Source organism: Cervus canadensis, chromosome 17 (assembly GCF_019320065.1).
Source record: "Cervus canadensis isolate Bull #8, Minnesota chromosome 17, ASM1932006v1, whole genome shotgun sequence".
Lineage (NCBI taxonomy): Eukaryota > Metazoa > Chordata > Mammalia > Artiodactyla > Cervidae > Cervus > Cervus canadensis.
In genome coordinates this window covers 36307623-36333616 of record NC_057402.1, presented here as the reverse complement: position 1 = coordinate 36333616, position 25994 = coordinate 36307623, and the positions used below count along the sequence as shown (strand labels likewise).

The 25994-nt window shown below is 40.9% G+C and overlaps 1 protein-coding gene and 1 long non-coding RNA gene across 3 annotated transcripts in view; one reads left to right on the top strand and one right to left on the bottom strand.

The window, feature by feature from the left end:
* Positions 1-14291, bottom strand: part of SCAPER (S-phase cyclin A associated protein in the ER) — a 410821-nt gene extending 396530 nt beyond the window's left edge. The window contains exon 1 of one of the 2 annotated variants that reach the window (XM_043489284.1): positions 14161-14291. The gene's annotated coding sequence lies outside the window, so the exon portion shown is untranslated. The remainder of the gene's footprint in view (positions 1-14160) is intronic. The other variant, XM_043489285.1, reaches the window with a different exon arrangement.
* LOC122454751 lies at positions 14284-24525 on the top strand. The gene is made up of 3 exons (XR_006273515.1): positions 14284-14362; positions 14848-14899; positions 24392-24525. It is a non-coding gene; the product is annotated as an uncharacterized LOC122454751 (long non-coding RNA).
* The last annotated feature ends 1469 nt before the right edge of the window (positions 24526-25994 follow it).

Here is a 25994-nt window from a genome sequence, read left to right as displayed (position 1 = left end):
CCAGACCCAGCTCTGCATCTGAATAAGGCAAGGGCAGCTACTACTGGCACTCCCAGAGGCAGCAGATGTGGAGCAGTGTGGACTCTGATGTGCCAAGACAGTCCCAGCGCATGCCCCAACCCACACTGCGTGGCTGCTCCAGCCCCTCTTGCTCCACCGTAGCTCCCTTCTGGGGAACGATGCCAATGCTGAGAGAGGAGAGAGCATACACTAAGAGGGAAGGGAACCAGTTTGGACCCACCCTCAAGGCTTCTGCTCCAGCACCTTGGTGTGTCCTCTACTGAGCACAGAAGTCCTGGCTCACACCTGGTTCTGACTCTTGCTCCTCCTTCTACAGCCCCACCTCCCACCACAGTGACAGCTGCCAGCAAATCTGGGGTAAGATGTGACTTGTGCTCACTTCAGATCCAGCTCTCCCACCAAAGCCAACAGGCTCACATAGACTGTATAAGGACATACCCACAAAAGGATACCCCTTTAAGATCACCATAGTTAACAGTTTCACCTAATTTTACAAAGACAGAGAAATCTCAGCAAAATGAGAAGACAGAATAATTTATTTCAAGTGAAAGAAAAAGAAAAAAATATATAAACAATTTATCAGGAAAAGAGATCAAAACAGGAATAAGAATGCTAAATAAATTGGGGAAAGAATAGATGAACACAGAGAGGGCTTTAACAAGGAATAGAAAACAAAAAAGAACCAGCTAGATCTGAAGAATGTAATAAATGAAATTTAAAAAAAAACAAACTAGAAGGAAGTTAAGAGCAGAGTAGGTGATACAGAAGATTTGACAAGTTATCTGGAAGATAGAAAAATGGAAATCACCCAACCACAACAGTAAGAAAAAAAAATTTAAATCAGAACAGTTTAAGCAACATGTAAGAAAACATCAAGTATACTGAGATTTGCATTATAGGGGTCCCAGAGGGAGAAGAGAGAAGGAAAACATTCAAAAGTGTATTTGATAAAATTATGGCTGAAAACTTTCCAAACCTGAAGAAGGAAACAGATAATCATATATAGGAAGCACAGAGGGTCCCAAACAAGATGAACTCAAACAGACCGACACCAAAACATATCATAATTAAAGTGGCAAAACTTAAAGAGAGAATTCTGAAGGCAACAAGAGAAAAACAGAGTCATATACAAGGGAACACCCATAAGGCTTCTGTAGAAAACCTGCAGGCCAGACAGGAGTGGCAGGAAATATTCAAAATGCTGAAAGGGAAAAACTAGGATTTTTCCCAGCAAAATTATGAGTCAGAACTGAAAGAGAGATAAAGAACTTCTCAGACAAGCAAAAAGTAAAAGAGTTCACCAACTCTAAACCAATCCTAAAAGACATGTTATAAGGTCTTCCCTAAGTGGAAAAGAAAAGACTACAACAAGAAGTAAGAATTTATATTAAAGGGAAATTCCACTATTACAGTAACCATTTAGCCCTTACTATTAAAGGCTGTGGTATGGTAAATATACAGCAAAGGCTAAGGATCAACCATTTAAATAACTCAGCATAAAAATGAAAAGACAAAAATTGTAAGATCAACTATAACCACAATGAACAGTTAAGGGATACATGTGAAGACGTAAAATATAATGTAAAGAATACAAAATATAGTGGGGGGGAGAAAAATGCAGATCTTTTAGAATATGTTTTGATTTAAATGACTACCAGTTTAAAACAAGTAGATATACATCAACACATTCTTTTCAAGTGCACAAGGAATGTTTCCCAGAATAGATCATATGCTAGGCCACAAAACAAGTCTAAACAAATTGAAGAAAGTTTATATCAAGCAATTTCTAACTACAATGGTATGAAAAAAGAATCAATTACAGGAAGAAAACTAAGAAAAACACAGACACATGGGGACCAAGCAGTACACTAATAAAAACAACAAGGGATTAATGAACAAATCAAAAAGGATATCAAAAATTACCTTCAGACAAATGAAAATAAAAACACAACTCTCCAAAACCTATGTGATGCAGCAAAAGCAAATCTACGAAGGAAGTTTATAACAATATAAGCCTATGTTAGGAAACAAACAAACAAAAAAATCGCAAATAATCCAATCTAGCATCTAAAGTAATTAGAAAAAAAAAAGAACAAAAAGCTCAAAGTGAGCAGAAGGAAGGAAATAATAAAGACCACAGAGGAAATAAATAAAATAGAGACCAAAAAATAGAAAAGATCAATTTAATCAACACTTGGTTTTCTGAAATGACAAAATTTAAAGCCTTTAGCCAGGCTCATCAAGAAAAAAAGAAAGTGGATCCAAATAAACAAAATGAGAAATTAAGAGAAGAAGCTACATCTAATATCATGGAGATATCAAAAAAAAAAAAAATCGTAAGAGAATACTACAAAGTCATATGAGAATATGGCAACAAACTGGACAACACAAAAGAAATGGATAAATTTCTAGAAACATACAAACTTCTAAGACAGAATCAAGAAGAAATAGACAACCTGAACAGACCAATCACTAGCAGTGAGATTGAATTAGTAATCAAAAAAAACTGACAGCAAACAAACCTTCAGGAACTGATGGCTTCATAGCGGAATTCCACCAAACACACGAAGAACTAATATTTATCCTTCTCAAACTATTTCAAAAAGTGAAGGGGAGTAAATACTCCCAAATTCATCCTACAATGCCACCATCATGCTGATACCAAAAAGAAACACAGATATTCCAGAGAAAGAAAATTATAAGGCAACATCTCTGATGAATACAGATGTAAAAATCTCAACATAATATTAGCAAACTGATTTCAACAATATATAAAAAGATCATACACATGATCAAGCAGGGGTTTTTCCAGGGATACAAGGATGACTCAATATCTATAAATCAATCAATGTAACACACAACATTAACAAAAGGAAGAATAAAAATCACATCATCATAGCCGCAGAAAAAAATCTGATAAAATTCAACATCCATTCATGACAAAAACTTTCATCAAAGTTGGTACAGAAGGAACACATTTGAATATAATAATGGCTATTTATGACAAATCCACAGCTAACATCATACTCAATGGTGAAAAATCTAAAAGTTTTTCCTCTGGAATCAGGAACAAGACAAGGATTTCCACCTTTACAACCTCTCTTTAACATAGTATTGCAAATCCTACACATCACAATTGGACAATAAAAAGAAACAGGACACCAAAATTGGAAGGAAATAAGTAAAACCATCCCTATTTGCAAATGACATGATGCTATATACAAAAAACCCTAAGGTCCCAGCCAAAAAACTATTACAACTGATAAATAAGTTTAGTAAAGTTACAGGATACAAGGCTAACATTAAAAATATGTTGCTTTTCTACACACTAATAATGAATTATCAGAAAGCAAAAAAAAAAAAAATCCCATTTAAAATCACATCAAAAAAAAAAAAAATATATATATATATATATATATATATATATGGGAATAAACTTAACCCAGGAGGTAAAAGACCTACACTCTGAAAACTGTAAGACACTGATGAAGGAAATTGAAAATGATACAAAGAAATGGAAAGATGACCCATGTTTATGGACTGCAAGAATTCATATTGTTAATATTACCTAAAGCAATCTACAGATTTATGCAATCCCTGTCAAAATACTCATGACATGTTCGCACTGAACTAGACCAATAATCCTAAAAATCATTTAGAATCACAAAAGAAACTGAATAGCCAAAGCAATCTTCAGAAAGAAGAACAAATCTGGACTCACACTCCCTGACTTCAGACTACACTACAAAACTACAATAACCAAAACAATATACTAAAGGCACAGAATCAGACACATGTATCAGTGGAATGGAATAGGGAGCCGAGGAAAAAGCCCACACACTTATGGTCAGTTAATTTACAACAGAAGAGGAAGGAGTATACAACAGGAACAAAGACAGTCTCTTTAATAACTGGTGATGGGAAAACTGGACAGCTACATGTAAAAGAAAAAACTGGGACATTTTCTCACTCCAAATATAAAAATAAACCCAAATGGATTAAAGACCTAAATGTAAGACCAGAAACCACAAAATTCCTAGAAGAAAACGCAGGCAGAACATCTTTGATATAAATTGAGGCAACATATTTTTGGATCTGTCTTCTAAGACAAAGGAAACAAATGTAAAAATAAGCAAATGCGACCTAATTATAATTTGGTATAATTTGAACTATAATTTGTAGATTAATCAATACATTAAGGGACATGTGTAGCACAAATTTAAACACCACAAAGGATTTCTGAGGAGCCATCCATTTAAATGAAAAATCAATAGAGTGAGCAAGCACAGAAGTGTCACCAAAAGCCCAAGTCGGGTTAAATGCCACATTGTGTCAGGTTAAAAACGTTATATTAGGGCTTCCCTGGTGGCTCAGTCATGGAGAATCCACCTGCCAATGCAGGAGACATGGGTTTGCTCCCTGATCTGAGAGGATCCCACATGCCTGGGAGCAACTAAGCTTGTGTGCCACAACTATTGAGCCTGTGTCCTAGGCCCCGGGAACCACACCTAGGGAGCCCACAGGCACCACAGCTGAAACCCACGCTCCACAACAAGACGAGCCGCCACAATGAGAAGTGCGCACGCCGCGACTAGAGAGCAGCCCTGACCCGCCATGCCTGGAAAAAAGCCTGCACAGCAATGAAGACCCAGCACAGCCAAAAAAATAAAATAAATTAAAAAAACGTTTTAAAGGCTATGTTCTCGTTTCTCTCCAAAAGACACATAAATGGCTGGTGAGAGCATCAAAAGATGTTAAACAGTATTAGTCATTAGTGAAATACAAAGCACAACCTAACAACTACAGTGAGATACCTCTTCACAAATACCAGGATGGCTATAATCCAAAAGACAAAAGACAAACAAAAGCAGCGTTATAGATGATGTGAAAAATTGGAACCACCATGCACTGCTGATTGTGAATGCAATATGATGCAGCTGGTTCTGTAAACAGTCTGGCAATTCCTAGAGTGGTTAGATACAGAGTTACAGTTCAGTTCAGTCGCTCAGTCCTGTCCGACTCTTTGCAACCCCATGAATCGCAGCACGCCAGGCCTCCCTGTCCATCACAAACTCCCGGAGTGTACTACAAGCCATCAATTCCATTCTTAGATATACATGCTGAGAAATGAAAACAGGTCCACAAAAAAGCCTATACACAAATGTTCATAGAAGCGTTGTCAAACAATCCAAATGTCTATCAACTGATGAATGGATTAAAAAAATGTGGTACCCACACAATAGAATTATTATTAATTCATAAAAGAAATGAAGCTCTTGGAAAAGTCAAACTACCAAGACAGGAAAAACATCAATGACCACCAGGGATTGAGGGGGAAGGAGGAATAGACAGAGAAAAGAGAATCTTTAGGTCTGTGAAAGTACTCTGTATAATACTATAATGATGGATACATGTCATTACATGTGTGTGTGTATGCTCCCTCAGTCATGTCCAACTCTTTGCGTCTGTATGAACTGTAGCCTGCCACACTTCTCTGTCCATGGGATTTTCCTGGCAAGGATACTGGAGTGGGTTGCCATTTCCTGCTCTAGGCAATATTCCTGACCCAGGGATCAAACTCGCATCTCCTGCATCGGCAGGCAGATTCTTTACTATTGAGCCACCTGAGAAGTCCTCACATGCCATTATACATTTGTTGTAACCCATAAAATGTACACCAAGAGTAAAGAGTAATATAAACTATGGACTTTAGGTCACGACAATTTGCCAGTGTAGGTTCATCAATCGTAACGAATGTACCACTCTGGCAAGGGATATTGATAATGGGGAGGCTATACAGGAGTAGAGACAGGGAGTACATGGGAAGTCTCCGTATTTTCCTCCTAATTTTGCTGCAATTCTAAAACTGCTCTATGAAAAGATTTATTTAAAAAAAAAAAAGGATGGGGAGGGTTCTTATAGTGCTGCAGGAAGATCCTGAACTCAACTCCTCCTATGTATACAACAAATCTAAAACTATACATGAATAATTTCCTTGGAAAGGGACATAAAAACTTGGTAAAAAGAACTTCCACAACAAAGGGCAGTACATCAATACAGATACGAGAGGCAGAGGATGAGAGAGGCAGAGATAGTTTCACCAAGGAAAATCCCAATACCAGCTGTGTCAATTCACAGTCAGGAGGGACCAGAAGGTACGGATCTTTTCTCTGAAAAGTGAGGGATCTGAGCTCCACATCAAGCACTCCAGCCCCTTAAATAACAATAGAAAATATGTCCAGGAAACCTACAGAACTTCTGAGAATGGACAGCCACTCTTAAAAACTCACAGGTAGATTTACTCAACCCAGAAATCAGCACAAAAACACCTGATTAAAAAGTGCATAGACCATAAGTGATGAGGACCCACTTTCTAATCTTGAAGTATCTGTCAGAGACCATAAGCCAATTAGAACACTCCCCAGGGACTGAACCATTGGCAGGAGCCTTCTCTTTTTTAAGATTTATTTATTATTGAGGTCACCTTGGCTTATACCGTTACATCATTTCACATACACAACATGGTATTTCTACTTGCGTATACCCAACAGTGTGCTCACCAAAAATTTAGATTCCATCTGTCAACACAGTTAACCACCTTTATCCATTTTACCCTACTCCCCTCCTGTCCCTTCTCCTCTGGTAACCATTATTCTGTTCTCTGTATCCACGTTTCTTTTGGTTTGGGTTGTTCACTTATTTTTTGTTTTTATATTTCACATAAGTGAAACCTTACAGTATTTGTCTTTCTCCCATGTGACTTACTTCACTGAGCATAGTACACTCAAGCTCTATCCATGTTGTTGCAAATGGCAAGATTTCATCTTTTTATGGCTGAGTAGTATTTCCTTATGTGAAATCTTCTTTATCCATTCATCTATTGATGAGCATTTAGATTGCTTCCACAGCTTAGTGATTATAAATAATATGGCAATGAATATGGGGGCACAGTTATCTTTTCAGATTGGTGTTTTCATATTCCTTAAATAAACACCAGAAAGTGGGATAGCTGGATCATATGGTAGATCTATTCCTAATTTTTGAAGAATGTCCATAATGTCTTCTAAAGTGCCTGTACCAATTATAGTGCCACCAACAGTGCATAAGGTTTCCCTTTTCTCCATATCCTCACCAACATTTGTTATTTCTTGGCTTTCCAATAATAGCCATTCTGACTGGCATGAGGAGATATCTCATTATAGCTTAGATTTGCATTTCCCTATTAATGAATGATGTTGAACACCTTTTCATGTGCCTGTTGTCATTTGTATGTCTTCATTGGAAAAATACCTATTCAGATCATCTGCCCACTTATCAATGGATGGTTTCTTTTTGTTGCTGTTGAGCTGTATTAGTTCTTTATATATTTTGGATGTTAACCCCTTATCAGATACATCATTTGCAAATACCTTCCTCCACTCAATAGGTTGTCTTTGCTTTGTTGATGGTTTCCTTTACCGCACATAAGTTTTTTAATTTAATGTAGTCCCATTTGTTTACTTTTGCTTTTGTTTCCTCTTGTCTTAAGAAACTAATCTAGAAAGATATTGCTAACAGTGATGTCAAGGAACATACTACCTATAGTTTCTTCTAGGAGTTTTATGGTTTCAGGTCTTACATTTAAATCATTAATTCATTTTGAGTTGATTTTTGTGTACAGTGTAAGATAGCAGTCTAGTTTTGTTTTTTTGTTTTTTCTTTTTTTTTGCATCTTGCTGTCAAGTTTTCCTAGGACTAAAAAAAAAAAAAAAAAGTTTTCCTAGGACCACCTGTTGAAGAAGCCATTCTTCCTCCATTGTATGAGCTTTGTTCCTTTGTCATAAATCAGTAGGCCATATATGAATGGGTTTATTCTCTTCTACTGGTAAGTGTATCTATTTTTCTGCCAATGCCATGCTGTATTGCTTACTATGGCTTTTCAAAACAGTTTGCCATCAGGGAGTGTGATACCTCCAGTTTTGTTCTTTTTTCTCAGGATGCTTTGGCTTTTCAGAATCTTGTGCCTCCATATAAATTTTAATATTATATAAATTTCATAATTTGGGGCTTTATTTCTCTGAAAAATATCCCTGGAATGTTGACAGGATTGCACTGAATCTGTAGATTGCATTAGGTAATACAGCCTTTTTTAACAATATTAATTCTTCCAATCCATAAGCATGGAATATCTATTTATTTGTGTCTTCTTCAATTTCTTTCAACAATGTCTTATATTTTTGAGTTTAAATGTCTTTCAAATCCTTACTTTTATTCCTATTTTATTATTTTATTGCAATTTCAATAGGATTCTTTTCCTAATTTCTCTTTCTGCTAGCACACTGCTAACATATAGTAATACACCAGATTTTTGTATTTTTATTTTGTATCCTGCAACTATACTGTAGTTATTATTTCTTTTCTTTCTTTTTTTGGCTGATCAGCACGTGGAATCTTAGTTCCTCAACCAGGGATCAACCTATGCCCCTTGCAGTGGAAGTGTGGAGTCTTAACAAGTGGTCTGCCAAGGAATTCCCCTGGATTTATTTCTAATAAGTTTTTTGGTGGCATCCTTAGGATTTTCTATTTATAAAATCATGTTATCCACAAATGGTGATGAATTTACATTTTCTTTCCAATTTGGATGCCTTCTACTTCCTTTTCCTGCCTGAGTGCTCCGGCTAGGACTTCCAATACTATGCTGAATAAGAGTGGCAAGAGTTGGCATCTCTGTCTTGCCCCGATTTTAGAGATAGCTTTAAGTTTTTCATCATTAAGTATGATGCTAACTGAAGGTTTGTTTCATATATGGCCTTTAGTATGTTGATGTATATTCCTCTTAAACGCACTGTGTTGAGAGTGTTTATCATAAATGAGTGTTAAATGTTGTCACATGCTTTTTTCTGCATTTATTGAGATAATCATATGATTTTCAGCCTTCATTTTGTTAAAGTGACATATCACATTTACTGATTTGTAGATGCAAATTTTTTTAAACCACTAAAATGTACACTTTAACGGTTGAATTTTCTATGTGAAATATCTCAATAAAGCTGCTTTTTTAAAAAAAAAAAGGACTTATAATTTCCAAAATTTCAGGTACTACTTTCATACTTGTCCTAACTACCATCTGTACTATTATCTACATAACATTTCTCTATGAAAAGAACTACATTTTTACTTAAATTTTAAAAGGAAACATACCACCACCATAAATAAAAAAATCAGCTAATATAAAAAAATGAATATGGCAAAATATTGGGAGTGCTACTCAAATTAAATTTGAGAACTCCAGGCTACAAGAAAACAATGGCCAAGCAGAAAATACAGCACACACACACAAAAAAGTTAGTAAGCAGGGAATGAACACTACGACTAACTGGCCCAAGGGTTCTGAACAGGTTGCTGCCTGTGATGAACTGAAGTCTCACTTGTCCTACCCTGCCCTGTAGTCCCAGAATGTAGAGACACCTGAAAGTCCTAGAGAGAAAAATGTGAAGACTGGCTCAAGTGCCAGGAAAGGCCTCTGTCCTCTCTGAGTTCAAGCACACAGGTTCTGAAAGGGCAAGAATCAAACGGCAGGCCCAAAATAGGAAGAAGCCTGCTATTAGCATGACTCTAAAAAATATAGGCCCAACTAACCAAAGTAATGACAGTACATCTATCCATCTATGAACTGTCTCGTGTTTGTCAGTAAATTCTAGAAAAATCAGGGTTTCAATCAGTTATTGTCCAACATTCATAAAATTTATCACTCATGTTTTTGCCTTTTCTAAAATAAAAGAAAATCTTGAGTATTTACTTTCTGAGACTGAAACAATGCTGATGTCAGCACACTCAAAACTACTAGTAATTTTTCACATTTGCCAACTGGAAAGTAAGTGTATAACAGTAAAGTAAGTATTTTGAAAAGCAATACAAACAGTTTATAATTCCAAGTTGTTTAATGAGGTTTTCAATTCTGATCACTCCTATATTTATTACCATGAATACATCAACTAAGAGGTATTTCAAGCTGATTTTAGAAAAGGCAGAGGAACCAGAGATCAAATTGCCAACATCCACTGGATCATTGAAAAAGCAAGAGAGTTCCAGAAAAACATCTATTTCTGCTTTATTGACTATGCCAAAGCCTTTGACTGTGTGGATCACAATAAACTGTGGAAAATTCTGAAAGAGATGGGAATACCAGACCACCTGACCTACCTCTTGAGAAACCTGCATGCAGGTCAGGAAGGAACAGTTAGAACTGGACATGGAACAACAGACTGGTTCCAAATAGGAAAAGGAGTATACAGTCAAGGCTGTATGTTGTCACCCTGCTTATTTCACTTATATGCAGAGTACATCATGAGAAATGCTGGGCTGGATGAAGCACAAGCTGGAATCAAGATTGCTGGGAAATACCAATAACCTCAGATATGCAGATGACATCACCCTTATGGCAGAAAGAGAAGAAGAACTAAAGAGCCTCTTGATGAAAGTGAAAGAGGAGAGTGAAAAAGTTGGCTTAAAGCTCAACATTCAGAAAACTAAGATCATGGCATCCGGCCCCATCACTCCATGGCAAATAGATGGGGAAACAGTGCAAACAGTGGCTGACTTTATTTTGGGGGGGCTCCAAAATCACTGCAGATGGTGATTGCAGCCATGAAATTAAAAGACGCTTACTCCTTGGAAGGAAAGTTATGACCAACCTGCTATTGCTACTGCTAAATCACTTCAGTCGTGTCCAACTCTGTGCAACCCCATAGATGGCAGCCCACCAGGATCCCCCGTCCCTGGGATTCTCCAGGCAAGAACAATGGAGTGGGTTGCCATTTCCTTCTCCAATGCGTGAAAGTGAAAAATGAAAGTGAAGTTGCAATCCATGGCTGATTCATTCATGTCAATGTATGGCAAAAACCACTACAATATTGTAAAGTAATTAGCCTCCAACTAATAAAAATAAATGGAAAAAAAAAAGAAACTGAAGTTGCTCAGTCGTGTCTGACTCTTAGCGACCCCATGGACTGCAGCCTACCAGGCTCCTCCGTCCATGGGATTTTCCAGGCAAGAGTACTGGAGTGGGGTACCATTGCCTTCTCCGATGACCAACCTAGACAGCATATTAAAAAGCAGAGACATACTTTTCTAACAAAGGTCCATCTAGTCAAGGCTATGGTTTTTCCAATTGTCATGTATGGATGTGAGAGTTGGACTATAAATAAAGCTGAGCGCCAGAGAAATGATTCTTTTGAACTATGGGGTTGCAGAAGACTCTTTAGAGTCCCTTGGACTGCAAGGAGATCCAACCAGTCCATCCTAAAGGAGATCAGTCCTGGGTGTTCATTGGAAGGACTGATGTTGAAGCTGAAACTCCAATACTTTGGCCATCTGATGCGAAGACCTGACTCATTTGAAAAGACCCTGATGCTGGGAAAGATTGAGGGCAGGAGGAGAAGGGGACAACAAAGGATGAGATGGTTGGATGGCATCACCAACTCGATGGACATGAGTTTAGGTAGGCTCCGGGAGTTGGTGATGGACAGGGAGTGCTGGCGTGCTGCAGTTCATGGGGTCACAAAGAGTTGGACAAAACTGAGCGACTTAACTGAAGAGGTATTTATTTTTTCCCATAAACCCATGCCTCTCTGAAAATATCAAAATTACCTCTCTTTTCCAACAATATATTAAAAGTGAGCTTGACACATAGAGAAATCTTTACAAATGAAATATGATGTCTGAGATTTGCTTCCAAAAGAATGGGAAGTGACAGCTTTTGTGGGGCAAGACTGTCTGTTCAGTAACAGGTAATTACTGAAATAGATTGGTACACAGAAATTAATTTTTCTATTCTCTCCACTTTGCATATGTTTTCAAAATACATAATAAACTTACTTTAGGAAGTTATCATTAAAATGTAGAAATTATTTTAATAAAGTTTCATGAACTCATTAGTGTTTCATGTCACAGAGCATAAAAGTACTTCCTTCTAATATTTTTTAAGGATGTCTCCACCCATGTACTGTAGATCTTTCTCTTTATATTCTGTAAGACTACTGCCAAAGCCAAACACACATTTGTGAAAAACCCATCCCAGCATAAAACTGGAAACAGACTTTTATTAGTGACTTGTTTTGTTATACAAGCCATTGGCCATTTTCATTTCTACAATTTCAGAAATGCTGATTTCACAAAGGATATTAGACTGCACCATTAAAGAGAATCCTATTTATCTTCCCATTAAATACCACTACTACTTTCTAAGTGTTTAAAGAATGTTCCTATATGATTTCCCAAAGAATTTTTGCTTCTTCTTTAAACTAGGTTGGGTTGTGATTGGGTGTGAAGGTGAAAGGACAATGTCAATCCCCTTCATATAGTGGTTAGATGAAGGAATTAGTGAAGTCAGTGTCAAATCAACATTTTAGAGATTCTTAAATATCTATGAAGCTGGAAGAACAATTTTGAAGTCTGTGCTTAAAACACTAGATCCTTTGACGCTCAATTAGCCAATTTTTCATAACTGTATCTATACAGCCACACTGATTATGCTTCCATACATATCCACCAGGTAAACTGACCTAAACCAAACTGAACTGAACTCTGTACATGGTTCAGAAAATGAAAAAAAAAAAAAAATGCAGCTCAAGGGAGTGGGGAGAAAGAAAGAAAAGAAAAAGCATATGTTGAGTGCTTAATATGGGCCAGAAGCAGTTCTAAAGCTTTAGACACCTCATTTACTTGTGAGATAGACAGTAATATCCATATTTTACAGATGAGGAAACCAAGGCTCAGAAAAATTTGTCAAAGGACAAGTAGGAGAGCTGGGATTCAATCTCAGATCAGTTTGCCTTCAAAGCCTTTAAGCCACACTTCCACTGACACCTTTTCAAATCATAATAAAAACTGACTCTGTAATTAACATTAATTCCTTAGTGGATATTATTCAAATCACTTCAATATGCAGCATAAATCAATCTGCCACGAACACATTTTGAGGAAAAGTCGCATTTAACAACAACGACCGAAAAAAAAAAATACAAGGACCAGAGCATCAAATATAAACCAGAGCGGGATACTGGTCAGAATACTAACGTAAGGTTTAAAAAGCTTAATGCCAGATGAACCATTTACCAGCGGCTGACCTGGGCAAGGAATGACCTCAGTTTCCCCACTGGTAAAAGGTACAACACTTATCCCATCCTTCCACCTCGGATCGTTGACACTGATGGGAATGAAATTGCTAATGCTGGTGAAATCAACACGTGCTTATATATAAGGAATGACTCTATTCAATAAGATATACTGAAGAGCTATTTTCATGTTAGAATAACTTGGCACAAATAGAATGAGGAATACAGTTCACCAACAACAGGAAGAAGCTGCTCTCAAGCGGGCGGGCCCCATCTCAGCGGGAGCCACTTGACAGCAGCAGGTGCTGCTTGGAGGACCAGTTTTCTGTCTGCTTTCAAACAATCCCGTCCCTCACTGGCAGGGGAGGGAAGGCGCGACTGAAGGGCTGGGAAAGGAGCACCAAAAGTGGCAGAAGGCTAGGTTCTACTACACCCAGGTGCCAGGCCCTGGTTAAACTCTTTACCCCTTCAGGCCTCAATTTACGCATCTGTTAAGATGCAGAGACCTTTCCCGCCCTGCTTCCCGGGCAGAGCTAATACCCGAGTCAACGTGCAGGAAAAGCGTGGTAAACCCTGCTGAGAATGACACGGTGACGACCACCTGTCAAATGAAAGGCTGGGAAGGCGGCGCCTCCGCTAGCCCCTAGTAGTTTGGACACTCCGAAAGCGTCGACCCGCGGCCGCCCTGGGCCGCCCCTCTGATGGAGTAAAGCAGCCCCCCGCCCACCTCTCGGCCCGCGGGGTGCGCGGAGTCCCCTGTCGCTCACACCCCCAGATGAGTCCGCAGGACAGGCCCAAAGCCTGCCCACTCCCGTCCGCAGGCCTCGGAGGAGGACCCCACGGCCCTCCCGAGCTGCCGCGGCTCCCCTCCCCCAGCAGTGATCCCTGTCCCTCTCCGCTCGCACTCCCAGGTGAGGGGAGGGGGTGAAAGGGCGTACCCCGCCGCCATTTTGTCCCCTTGGCCCCCTCTACGCCTTCCGCCGACCCGCACCCCAGTCCAGGATCTCCTGGCTCTGCGTAACGCGCGCCCCTCGCGGACACTCACCCCTGGCCGCCCTGCGCAGTTCGGGGCGGCTCCGAGCGTCCCGCCGGGAAAGGGGCGGGGCGGGGCGATTGCGGAGGGGCGGGGCGGCTGGCCGGCGCACCACGTGACTCCCAGCTGCGGCCGCGCCCCTCAGTGCTCCGCTCGCCTGCAGCCCGCGCGCAAGCGCAGCCAGCTTCCCGCCGACCGGCCGCCGAGGCGGGAGGTAGGGCGTGGGTTTCTTTCGTGACCCGGGCGCGGCTACTTCTCGGGTCTGTTCCCTTCCCCAGGCTGTGCTTGCATCCCGCTTTTGGCCACACAGTTGTTTCTCTCACGAAATCAGTCCCTCCCTTCCCTCTGCTTCCTTTATCACCATAGTCTGTCCCAAAGATAAAGAACCTAGAAGTCCGCCTGAGAAATCTGTAACTCTGAAATTGCTTCAGAGAAGTGCAGTCCTAAGCCAAACACAGCTTACCCTCTGCTGCAAAGCTTTATTCGGCACCGCCCGCGTACCAGACTTGAAAGGATCAAAGTACGAAGTCCTAACAATTGTGTTTTCTGTACTTCAAAGACAAACGTACGAATTAAGTAATTCAACGATGTCAGAACCATTCAGACCTTAATTATCACATAAACATTACCCCCGTCACTTCTCAGCCGACTGAGAAACTCAAGCTCATTATACCTTTCCCTCCTCTTTGTTACCCACAGCGTGCAGGAAGTTATGGAAGAATCCAATGAAGTCTCACCTCGCAGCTAGACTGTAAGTGCTGTGAGGGCTGGAACCATACTGTTGGTGGTTCTGGCAGTTCCCACCTCCTGCCTTCTTAGAAAACTCGCTCTTTCATTTAACAAGTGTTTTTTGAGCACCTACTGTATATCAGATGCTATTCTAGATTCTTGGAATTAATAAGTAAACAAAATAGATAAAAAAACTGTGCCTTCCTAGAGCAGGGTAGAGATGATAAATAAAATGAATAGGGTAAAGAGAGCACATACTGCCCTTTCATGAAAGGTGGTTAGGGCCTTATTCCTCTTATCATTGTCCCCTTTCTCCTCTCCCTTCATTTCCATAAGCATCTAAACGACCATTCCCATCTTGAAATCTCTCACCCAACCCACCAAACCCCACTAAACTGAACTGGACAGCAAGAAGTAAAGACTCTGACTTTGCTGTCAGGTCATGTAAGTGTGTGACCTTGGGAAAATTACTAAACTCTCTAAACTTCATTTTTTCTCATCTGTAAAATGTAGTATTAAGGTACACCTTAATGGGTTTTTGTGAGTCTTAAATGAATCAATTTTTAGAAAGCACTTAAAATAGTTTAGTGTACAGTTAGAGCTCAAAATGTACCAGTGTTTTTGTTTGGGTTTTTTTTTTTCATTTAGCCTTAAATATGAGGTAGGTACTATCATATAGAGGGTTCCCTGGTGGCTCAGATGGTAAAGAATCTCCCTGCAGTGCAGGAGACCTGGGTTCAATCCCTGGGTCAAGAAGAAGCCCTGGAGAAGGGAATGGCTACCCACTCTAGGATTCTTGTCTGGAGAATTTCATGGACAGAGGAGCCTGGTGGGCTACAGTCCTTGGGGTTGCAAAGAGTCAGACACAACTGAGTGACTAACACTTTAACTTTCACTTTTTTTTCTATCATATAGGGCTTCCCAGGTGACACTGGTAGTAAAGAACCCGCCTGCCAATGCAGGACACATGGCTTTGATACTTGGTCCAGGAAGATCTCCTGGAGAAGAAAATGGCAACCCACTGCAGCATTCTTGCCTGGAGAATCCCACAGACAGAAGCTTGGCAGGCTATAGCTCATGGGGTTGCAAAGAGTCAAACATGACTGAAGTGACTTAGCACACAGGCACGTACTTTTATACAACTGTCCCCTTTCCTTTAGCTGCCTGTCTTGCCCCACCTCTTGACTTCTGACACGCTGGGCCCTCCAGTATACTCCTTCTCTTCTGTTCCACCTGGCAAACTCCCTCTCACCTCTGGGACCTCAAGTAGCCCTTCCTGCACACCCGCAGCAAGCTTGGCTGCTCTCTCCACTGGGCTTCCAAAGCATTTTGTACAAACTCTGATGGTTAGATCCCCTTGAAAACAAGGAACAAGGACTCACTCAGTAAAAAGTAAAGTTTACCATAAGACTGGAATTGAATTGCAGAGGACTTCAAAACCAGCCTCTCTTGCTTCTCTCAGGTAAATCCCCTGGCTTCACTGCTTCTTTCTGCTTTCAGCAGTAGGAGAAGAGAAGCCAAGAGATTTCTTCTCTCTTGCTCTCCCTCGAGCATCATCTCCAGTGGTTAACACAGCATCTCTGTGGCTCCAACTCCAACTGGGAACCTCCTGCCATGGCTCTAGATTCTGCCTGACAGCCTTAGCTTTGAGGTTCTGATAACATCGCATCTTTCCATTGTTCACCAGGAGTTTAATTTGCTCACCTGTTTAACTTGAATGCCATTATCACCTCCAACAAGTGGAAAATAAAATTCTAGTAATCCACGGCAAGCAATGGTACTATAATTGCTTAAATTAGTATCTGCAGTTGCTTGTAAGAAAATGCCAGATGAAGGTAAGGAAATAAGAAAATTGGAGCTACTGTACTTCACTATGTGTTAGTCGTGATAATTACAAGGACTATAGAGTAGGCGGACAACTTCACAAGCATTAAGCAGCTTAGAGAAGGAAAATATTAAATTCAGAGCTTTAAACTCTGAGCTCAATGTGTGATCAGAGAACCAGAAAGTGGTTCTTCTACAGTGGCGTGAAGAATCTCTTGTTTCTTACCACTTAAGGACAGACCATGGTTGAAGATCAGAACCAAATATATCTGTTCAAGTTGCTAAAATGTGATGACATTGAATTCACAGCCTAAGTCACTGTCTTAAAGTTAGGACATCAACTGGAAACTAGCATGGTCCTGTGACTTAAGATGGAGACATTTGAGGTGACCTCCAACTGACCCCCTAAATATCCCCAAGCCCCATCTCCTTTATTTAGAAAACTGACCTTCCCCTGTTGAAAGAATATATATGAAGCAGTTGCCTTGAAAATAGATATCTATTCTCCCCCCAAATTCTATCCCCCTACTACCTCCAAACCCACTTCTAAAGTTAAATCCAGGGAACCAGGAGAGAATTATAAGGTATATTCCAGATAATAAATAGATAAATGAACTTATACACCCAAACAATTAGAGTATTTTTTGTATTTACATTAGCAATAGCCTGGAAAACTGTATCAGAGTAGATTCTAAGTGTATTACAAAAGAAAGGCTAGACTATAATATGTCAGATTAAACACAGGTGTCCTTCTGCTCTTAATGTTCTAAAGGGAGCATCTCTAGCAGGCTGCCTGATACGGTTGATTGAAACCAGGATTCAGTAGTGGCCTACGTTCAGTGAAACTAAGCAGTCAGAATTTCACTCAAATAATGGGGAGAAGGAGGGTTTCCCCAGTAGCTCAGCGTAAAGAATCTTCCTGCAATACAGGAAGTGCAGGTTTGATCCCTGGGTTGGGAAGATCCCCTGAAGGAGGACATGGCAGCCCACTCCAGTATTCTTGCTGGTAAAACCAATGGACAAAGAAGCCTGATGGATGCACAGAGTCACAAAGAGTTGAACTCAACTGAATTAACTGAGCATGCACAATGGGGAGAAAGAAATGTAAAGATTCACACAAAAAAGTCAAGCTACAGGGTCACACATGAAAGAGTCAAGGTGACAGAAATGTTGGAGTAAATTTATTATGTGTAACCTGCTCACCCTGCTCCTGACTATATTTTGTAGAAGGGGTCAGAGAGCACTAAGACACTGAGAAAACATTAGTGAGAGAAACATAGGCCTCCTTGGAAGCTCTGCAATGCCTCTCCTCCTTGGAAGATTGAAATGGGTTTCCTGGTTTCAGTGGCAATGTTGCCAGAGTGGCAGGGGCCATGTGCCAATAATAAACCATAGAGACAAGGAGCCACAGTTACCATGATGGACCACAATGGACTGCAGGGGCAGAGTGGCAGTCAATGTTTTGATCCTCAGGGACCTGTGGGAGTACCAACTTGATGACAGGATCCCTAGGACTGAAATATTAATGGATGGGTAGCCTACTAAAGTTTTACTTGATATAAACAACCAGGAAAACTAACATTCTAGTACACAGAAACCTCACTTCAATTGCCACAAAAGGAAGTCTTGACCCCTAATTCAGTTCCTGGTTATAGCACATACCCAGGGTCCAGTGATTAAAGGAGAAACTGGGTCCTCTTGAGGAAGGACACTGCAACATTGTCACAACTGTATACCATAAATCTTTCTCTAAGACTTTCCCCAAAGGACCTGTGCCTTTTAAAAGAATGAGCATGCACTGAGGGCAGGGACATATCCAGACTTTGAAGGATTATTACACACTGATCTGAATTCATGCTAATCCTTTGGGACCCCTGGATAGATTGAGAGCTTCGGGTAACTGGATAATAAGTTTATATCCAAGTCAATCCACAGAGGGCTCAGAGAGTTCTGTAAACCCATGCTGAGTTAATTTTCCAGGTCCTAAATGCATATTTAAACTAGATAGGCTTGGCAACTGGCAGATTTCCTGCACCAGCTTCCTGACCCATGCAGAAAGGACTGTTACGGTAGGCAGAGCCAAGTGGCCCCTGGAACTGCCCTTCCCTAACAAAATGGTAAAGTGTAACTGAAAGTGTAAGTCACTAGGTCGTTTCCAACTCTTTGCAACCCCATGGACTGTACTGTCTGTTGAATTCTCCAAGCCAGTGCAATATCACAGCCCTCTGGGAATTGCGGGGATCGGTGCCACCATCAAAGATTTGATAGATGCAAAAGTGATGAGTCTCATTTCACCTCCGTTTAATCCCTGCTTTTGACAGTGGCAAAACTAGACAGAAATTCAGATTTTCCAAGCTTCTACTCAGGAGATTTTGAAATATTGTTTATACGTACCACATCTTCTTTATCTGTTCCTTTGTCAATGGACATTTGGGTTGCTTCCATGTCCTGGAGAAGGAAATGGCAACCCACTCCAGTATTCTTGCCTAGAGAATCCCATGGACAGGGGAGACTGGTTGGCTGCTTTCAGTGGGGTCGCACAGAGTCGGACATGACTGAAACGACTTAGCACGCATGCATGCACTGGAGAAGGAAATGGCAACCCACTCCAGTATTCTTGCCTGGAGAATCCCAGGGACAGAGGAGCCTGGTAGGCTGCCATCTATGGGGTGGCAGGGAGTCTGACACGACTGAAGCGACTTAGCAGCAGCAGCATGTTTTGGCTATTGTAAACAGTGTTGCAATGGACATTGGGGTGCATGTATCCTTTGGGTCATGTTTTTCTCCAGATGTATGACCAGGAATGAGATTGCAGGGTTATATAGTAGCTCTATTTTTAGCTTTTTAAGGAACTTCCATACAGTTCTCTCATGGTTGTACCAACTTACATTCCTGCCAACAGTATAAGAGGGTTCCCTTCTCCACACCCTCTGCAGCATTTGCTGTTTGTGGGTTTTTTGATGATACTCATTCTGGTTGGTGTGAAGTGATATCTCACTGTAGTTTTGATTTACATCAAACTATTGTTAATAGATAAACATAAATCATGATTCCTTTGTTCACAGATACATTCTTAGTACCTAAAACAGTGTTGAATGTGTGATAGGTGCTTAATAAACATTTGTCAAGTCAAAAAAAAAAAAAACAAAACAAAATGAGGCAGTGACTCCACTTGCACCTTTTGATCCAGATATGGCATCTTTGCTGAAATACAATCAACCTAGTCCTTCCCATGCTGTTCCTGCCCGTGCAGTATGCAGCTGTTGATCTGGCAAATCATTTTCCCCTCAAATCAATTAGCAAAGAAAATCAAAGCAACACATTTTCATATGTCAGGAAGAGTAACTGACTTTTACAGTTTTACTTCAGGTCCATGTCAATTCTCAAATACTGTCACAGTGTAGCCCACATGGACCTTGACCATCTGGACGTGCCATAGAACATTCATCTGATCCAGACCCTAATAGCATCTGTTGACTGACTCAGTGAACAGGAAGTAGCAAATATTCTCAGTAAGATACATGAACGCCAGAGACATACAACTTCTGTGAAAGGAGTATTGCACGATTCCTGTACGGCAGTGGTTCTCAACCAGAGACAATTTTGTCCCTACTGAACACTGAGCAGGCAATATCTGGAGACATTTTTGGTTGTCACAGCTGTAGGGAAGGGAGTTAGTGGCTATTGGCATCTTGTGGGCAGAGACCCAAGGATACTGCTAAACATCCTGAAATGTACAGGGCACCTCCTCACAATCAAGAACTATCAAATTCAAAATGTCAAGATGAAAAAGTCAAGAATCCCTGTGTTAAAGCTAAAGACAGGTTTCAGGAGAAAGAAATGGCAACCCACTCCAGTATTCTTGCCTGGAAAAGTCCATGGACAGAGGAGCCTGGCGGGCTGAAGTCCATGGGGTTACATGACTGAGCATGTGTGCACGAGGGTGGAGGAAGATGGGTTGGTAGCAATAAAGTGGTAGAACTAAAAAAAAAAAAAAGCTAAAGACAGGTTTCTGTACCTTGTGCATCTGAACACTAAGAAAGATCATGGTGGACCCATTTGGATTTTGGAGGCAACATACGCCACATCTGGATGTATTTCTCTGAGCCATTTACTGAGAAACCTGTGTTCCCAGAGAATGAAAAGGCTCTGCAGCAGGTCCAGGCTCTGCCAATCAAGTCTAATAATCCAGAAGATCTGAGTGTCTGTGACGAGTGAGGATGCTGTATGGACCCTTGCACGAATCCCGATAAGAGATTCAAAGCACAGGACCTCAAGTTTTTTACATTATACCATGCTGTCTTATGCTAAAAGAGCACTAGATTCTGATAGACTGGATCATGATGACATAAAGACTGGTGTTCTCTGATCTGCCAATCTTGAAGTGCCATGACATGAGACGTGCATGTGTGCTAAGTCACTTCAGTCACTTCACAACTCTTTGTGACACATGGACCATAGCCCACCAGGTTCCCCTGTCCATTAGATTCTCCAGGCAAGAACACTGGAGTAGGCTGCTGGGCCTCCAGTAGGAGATCTTCCCAACCCAGGGATCCAACGCAAGTCTTCTAAATCTCCTACAATGGTAGGTGGGTTGTTTAACACTAGCACCACCTGAGAAGCCCAATATTAGACATACATACCAACAAACCATCATCAATTAAAAATAGCGTAGAAAGATTACCCTTGATTGGGTCAGGTGCCACAAGTAAGTGGCACAGGCAGATGGCATGGACTCCAGGGCCTCAAGAGGAGTTCCCTATGACCATCACTTAGAGGAAAACAAAGCCGAATAAAATAAAGCGTGGGCCTAGATTAAAGATGGGCCTGCACAATATGTTGGCATCAGCTGGAAGTGGATTGTTATTATATTACCCAGGAGCAGCTTTGAAAGAAAATGTGAAAATCAACTCTCCCAGTGGGGAGAGATTTGGGCAGTACATATGGATGTCCACTTAGCCTATAAGGATCATGGCCTGAGGTACAGATCTACTCTGACTCATAGGTAGTAACTAACATTTGCCTATTGCTCAGAGACTTGTAAAGAATAATATTGGAATATTGGTAACAAGGAAATCTATGGAAGGGGAATATGAATACCGTGAGTAACCATGTGTGCATGCTCAGCTGTGTCTGACTCTTAGCAGTCCCATGAACTGTAGCCCACCAGGCTCCTCTATCCAAGGCATTTTTTAGGCAAGAATACTGGAGCAGGTCGCCATTTCCTTCTCCAGGGGTTCTTCCTGGCCCAAGGATCAAACCCTTGTCTCTTGTGTCTGCTGTGTCTCCTACATTGGCAGACAGGTTCTTCACCTGTTTGGATCTCTCAAATTTGGATCTCTCAAAATTGGCCAACGGTATTTTTGGGCTTTCCTAGTGGCTCAGCGGGCTTCCCTGATGGCTCAGTCAGTAAGGAATCTGCCTGCAATGCAGGAGACCCAGGTTCAATCCCGGAGTTGAGAAGATCCCCTGAAGAAGGAAATGGCAACCCACTCCAGTATTCCTGCCCATAGAATCCCATGGAGAGAGGAGTCTGGTGGACTACAGTCCATGGGATTGCAAAGAGTCAGACTGAAGTGACTTAGCATGCATGCATGAAGATTTTTGCTTCTCATTTGAAAGCTCACCCAAAGGCATCCACTGAAGAGAAAGTTCTTCTACCATATGATTCAGCAAGCCCACTCCTGGTCAAATATCCAGAAAAGATGAAAACTCTAATTGGAAAAGGTGAACATGCACCCCAATGTTCATAGCAGCACTATTTATAGAAGCCGAGACATGGAGGCAAACTAAATGTCCATCAGCAGATGAACAGATAAAGAAGATGTGTGTGTGTATACAATGAAATATGACTCAGTCATAAAAAGAATGAAATACTGCCATTTGCAGGAACATGGATGAACCTAGAGATTATCATACTCAGTGAAGTAAGTCAGGCAGAGAAAGTCAAATATATGATGTCACTTAAATGTGGAATCTAAAAAATAATACAAATGAATTTATTTACAGAACAGAAATAGGCCCACAGACATAGAAAACAAAGTTATGGTTACCAAAGGGGAAAGGGAAGTTGTTGTTCAGTCACTCAGTCATGTCTGACTTTCTTTGCGACCCCATGAATGGCAGTATGCCAGGCTTCCCTGTCCTTCACCATCTCCCAGAGCTTGCTCAAACTCATGTCCATTGAGTTGGTGATGCCATCCAACCATCTCATCCTCTGTCGCCCCCTTCTCCTCCTGCTCTCAATCTTTCCCAGTATCAGGGTCTTTTCCAATGAGTCAGCTCTTTGAATCAGGTGGCCAAAGTATTGAAGCTTCAGCTTCAGTGTTGATCCTTCCAATGAATATTCAGGGTTGGTTTCCTATAGGATTGATGGGTTGGATCTCCTTGCAGTCTAAGGGACTCTAAAGAGTCTTCTTCAACACCACAGTTTGAAAGCATCAAGTGTTTGGTGCTCAGCCTCACCCATCAGCAGAAAATGGAAACAGAATAGGGAAGGATAAATTAGGAGCTTGGGATTAGCAGATACTAACTACCATTTATAAAATTGATGAAAGGAAAAAGAAAAACAAGGATTTACTGTCATGTAATAATCTATAATGGAAAAGAACCTGAAAAATAAGGAAAATATACATATCTGAATCACTTTGCCGTACACCTGAAACTAACACATTATTGTAAATCAACTATACTTCAGTCAGTTAATTAATTTTTAAAAACAGAGAAAGCTCTTAATAATCAGGGAGAAGACCTATTCTGTGACTGTTTGTTGGCTCCATTATTCAGCCTCGCAGTCTTTGTTCACCAGGCTTGTGTACTAATAGCCATGGCAATAGGGATAAGGGCTCCACACAGTGGACTTTCCTCCCCAAGGCAGAGAGCTCAGACTTCAAGAGCAGAAGCCAATATTGAACCCTTGTTATGGCACTATTCCTCAGGGCACTGAGGGCATGCTGATTATATTAGACCACTTCCATCAAAATAGGCCAGAGATTTATTCTCACTTAAATAGATATTTCTTTCTTCTTTCCTTATCCAAAATGGTTCTACCAGCAACAAGATCTGTGGAGTTATGGAATGTGATGATTCCATGACTCATTATCATGATATCCGTATAAGATTGCTTCTCACCAAGGATCTCATTTGAAAGCAAGAGAAATTGGCTCAGACTCTTGTTTTTCACTAATATTACCACGTACCCCATCATCTGAGAACATCTAATCCAACAGATTGATGGAATGACCTACTGAAGTCATAATTACAGCACTGCATTTGTGCTAAGTAGCTTCAGTCATGTCCAACCTTGTGACCCTATGGACTGTAGCCCACCAGGCTCCTCTGTCCTTGGGATTTTCCAGGCAAGAATACTGGAGTGGGTTGCCATGCCCTCCTCTAGGGGATCTTCCTGACCCAGGGATTGAACCTGTTTCTTACATCAACCTGCATTGGCAGGCAGGTTCTTTATCACTAGCACCACTTGAGAAGTGCCAATTACAGCACTACTTGTGGGACAAATCGGTGAGATCCAGTGCTCCCAGGATACACTTTATGCTCTGAGCCAGTGACCAACAGATGGTGCTGTTTCTCTTACAGTCACAATACCCAGGTTCTGGAAACTATTATACCTAGTAAGCCACTGACAAAATTTAGTTTCCCTTCTCCCCAGTCATAAATCCCTCTTTTTTTATAGGTCTTGATTCCTGTCTTAGTTTGTGTTCGTGTCCTAAGACAGGACCTTGTGTCCAGGCAATTTATCTGGAAGATCACTCCAATGAGCACAAGTGATGAAGGGAGGAAAATGAGTCAGAGAAAGAAGAAAAGACATTAAGGTGTGTGAGGATGAGAAAGTAATCACTCATGGGAAACTGAAGCTCATTATCACCAAGAAACCTCTGAAAAACAGTATGGAATAAGCTTCAGAATTGTCCTTTGGGAGGACAGGAAGGCAAGACATATACCTGCCAACTCCAATTAAAGGACATTAACTCTGTCACATTTCTGGGCTTTCCTTTGGCAGAGTGTAAGAGAACCCGGAGGGAGAGACTAGAGAAGTGGGGGAAAGCTTTCATTGTCCAGGTAGCCTCTACTGCAGTTGCAGGTGACTCAGATGGGCCAAAGGGATATGAAGAGAAGCATCTACCTCATCTGCTATATCCCCCAGGGAGGCATGCTTTCATGACGGGACACAGCGATGGTCCAACTGAACGAGAAATGGAAACCGCCACCTGACTATTTTGGGGTCCTCGTGCCACTAATCTAATAGCCAGAGCAGAGGTTACAATACTGGATGGAGTGGTCTGTCCCAATTAACAATGAGGACAGAGAGGATTCTATCTGGTACCTAGGAGGAATCACTGGGGCATCCCTTGTTTTTCCATCTCTAGTAGAAAATTTTAAAGAAAGAACCCAAAAAAGGCAAGACCACTAAAGATTTGAATCCTTCAGGAATAAAGGTTGGGGTCACTATCTAGGTAAAGGGCCACAACCAGCTAAAGCATAGACAAAGAACAATAGAAGCACAGAATGAATAGTAGAAGAAGGAAATAATAAATATCACCTCTAACCTTATGACCAGTTATAGCGATGATTAACAGTTATGCATATTTTGTTAAGTAAAGTCTGATACTGTAAAGAACAATATTGCATAGGAATCTGGAATGTTAGGTCCATGAATCAGGGAAACTGGATGTGGTCAAGCAGGAGATGGCAAGTGAACGTCGACTTCTTAGGAATCAGTGAACTAAATGGACTGGGATGGGTGAATTTAATTCAGATGACCATTATATCTACTACTGTGGGCGAGAATTTCTTAGAAGAAATGGAGTAGCCCTCAAAGTCAACAAAAGAGTTCAAAATGCAGTACTACAGCATGATCTCTGTTCATTTCCGAGGCAAACCATTCAACGTCACAGTGATCCAACTCTATGCCATGACCACTGATGTCAAAGAAGGTGAACTTGAAGGGTTCTGTGAAGAGCTACAACACCTTCTAGAACTATTGCCAGAAAAAGATGTCTTTTTCATCATAGGGGATTGGAAAGCAAAAGTGGGAAGTCAAGAGATACCTGGAGTAACAGGCAAGTTTGGCCTTGGAGTACAAAATGAAGCAGGGCAAAGAATTTTGTCAAGAGAACATGCTGGTCATAGCAAATACCCTCTTCCACTCACACAAGAGATGACTCTATACATGGACATCATTAGATGGTCAATACCAAAATCAGATTGATTATATTCTTTACAGCCAAAGATGGAGAAGCTCTATACAGTCAGCAAAAACAAGACTTGGAGCTGAC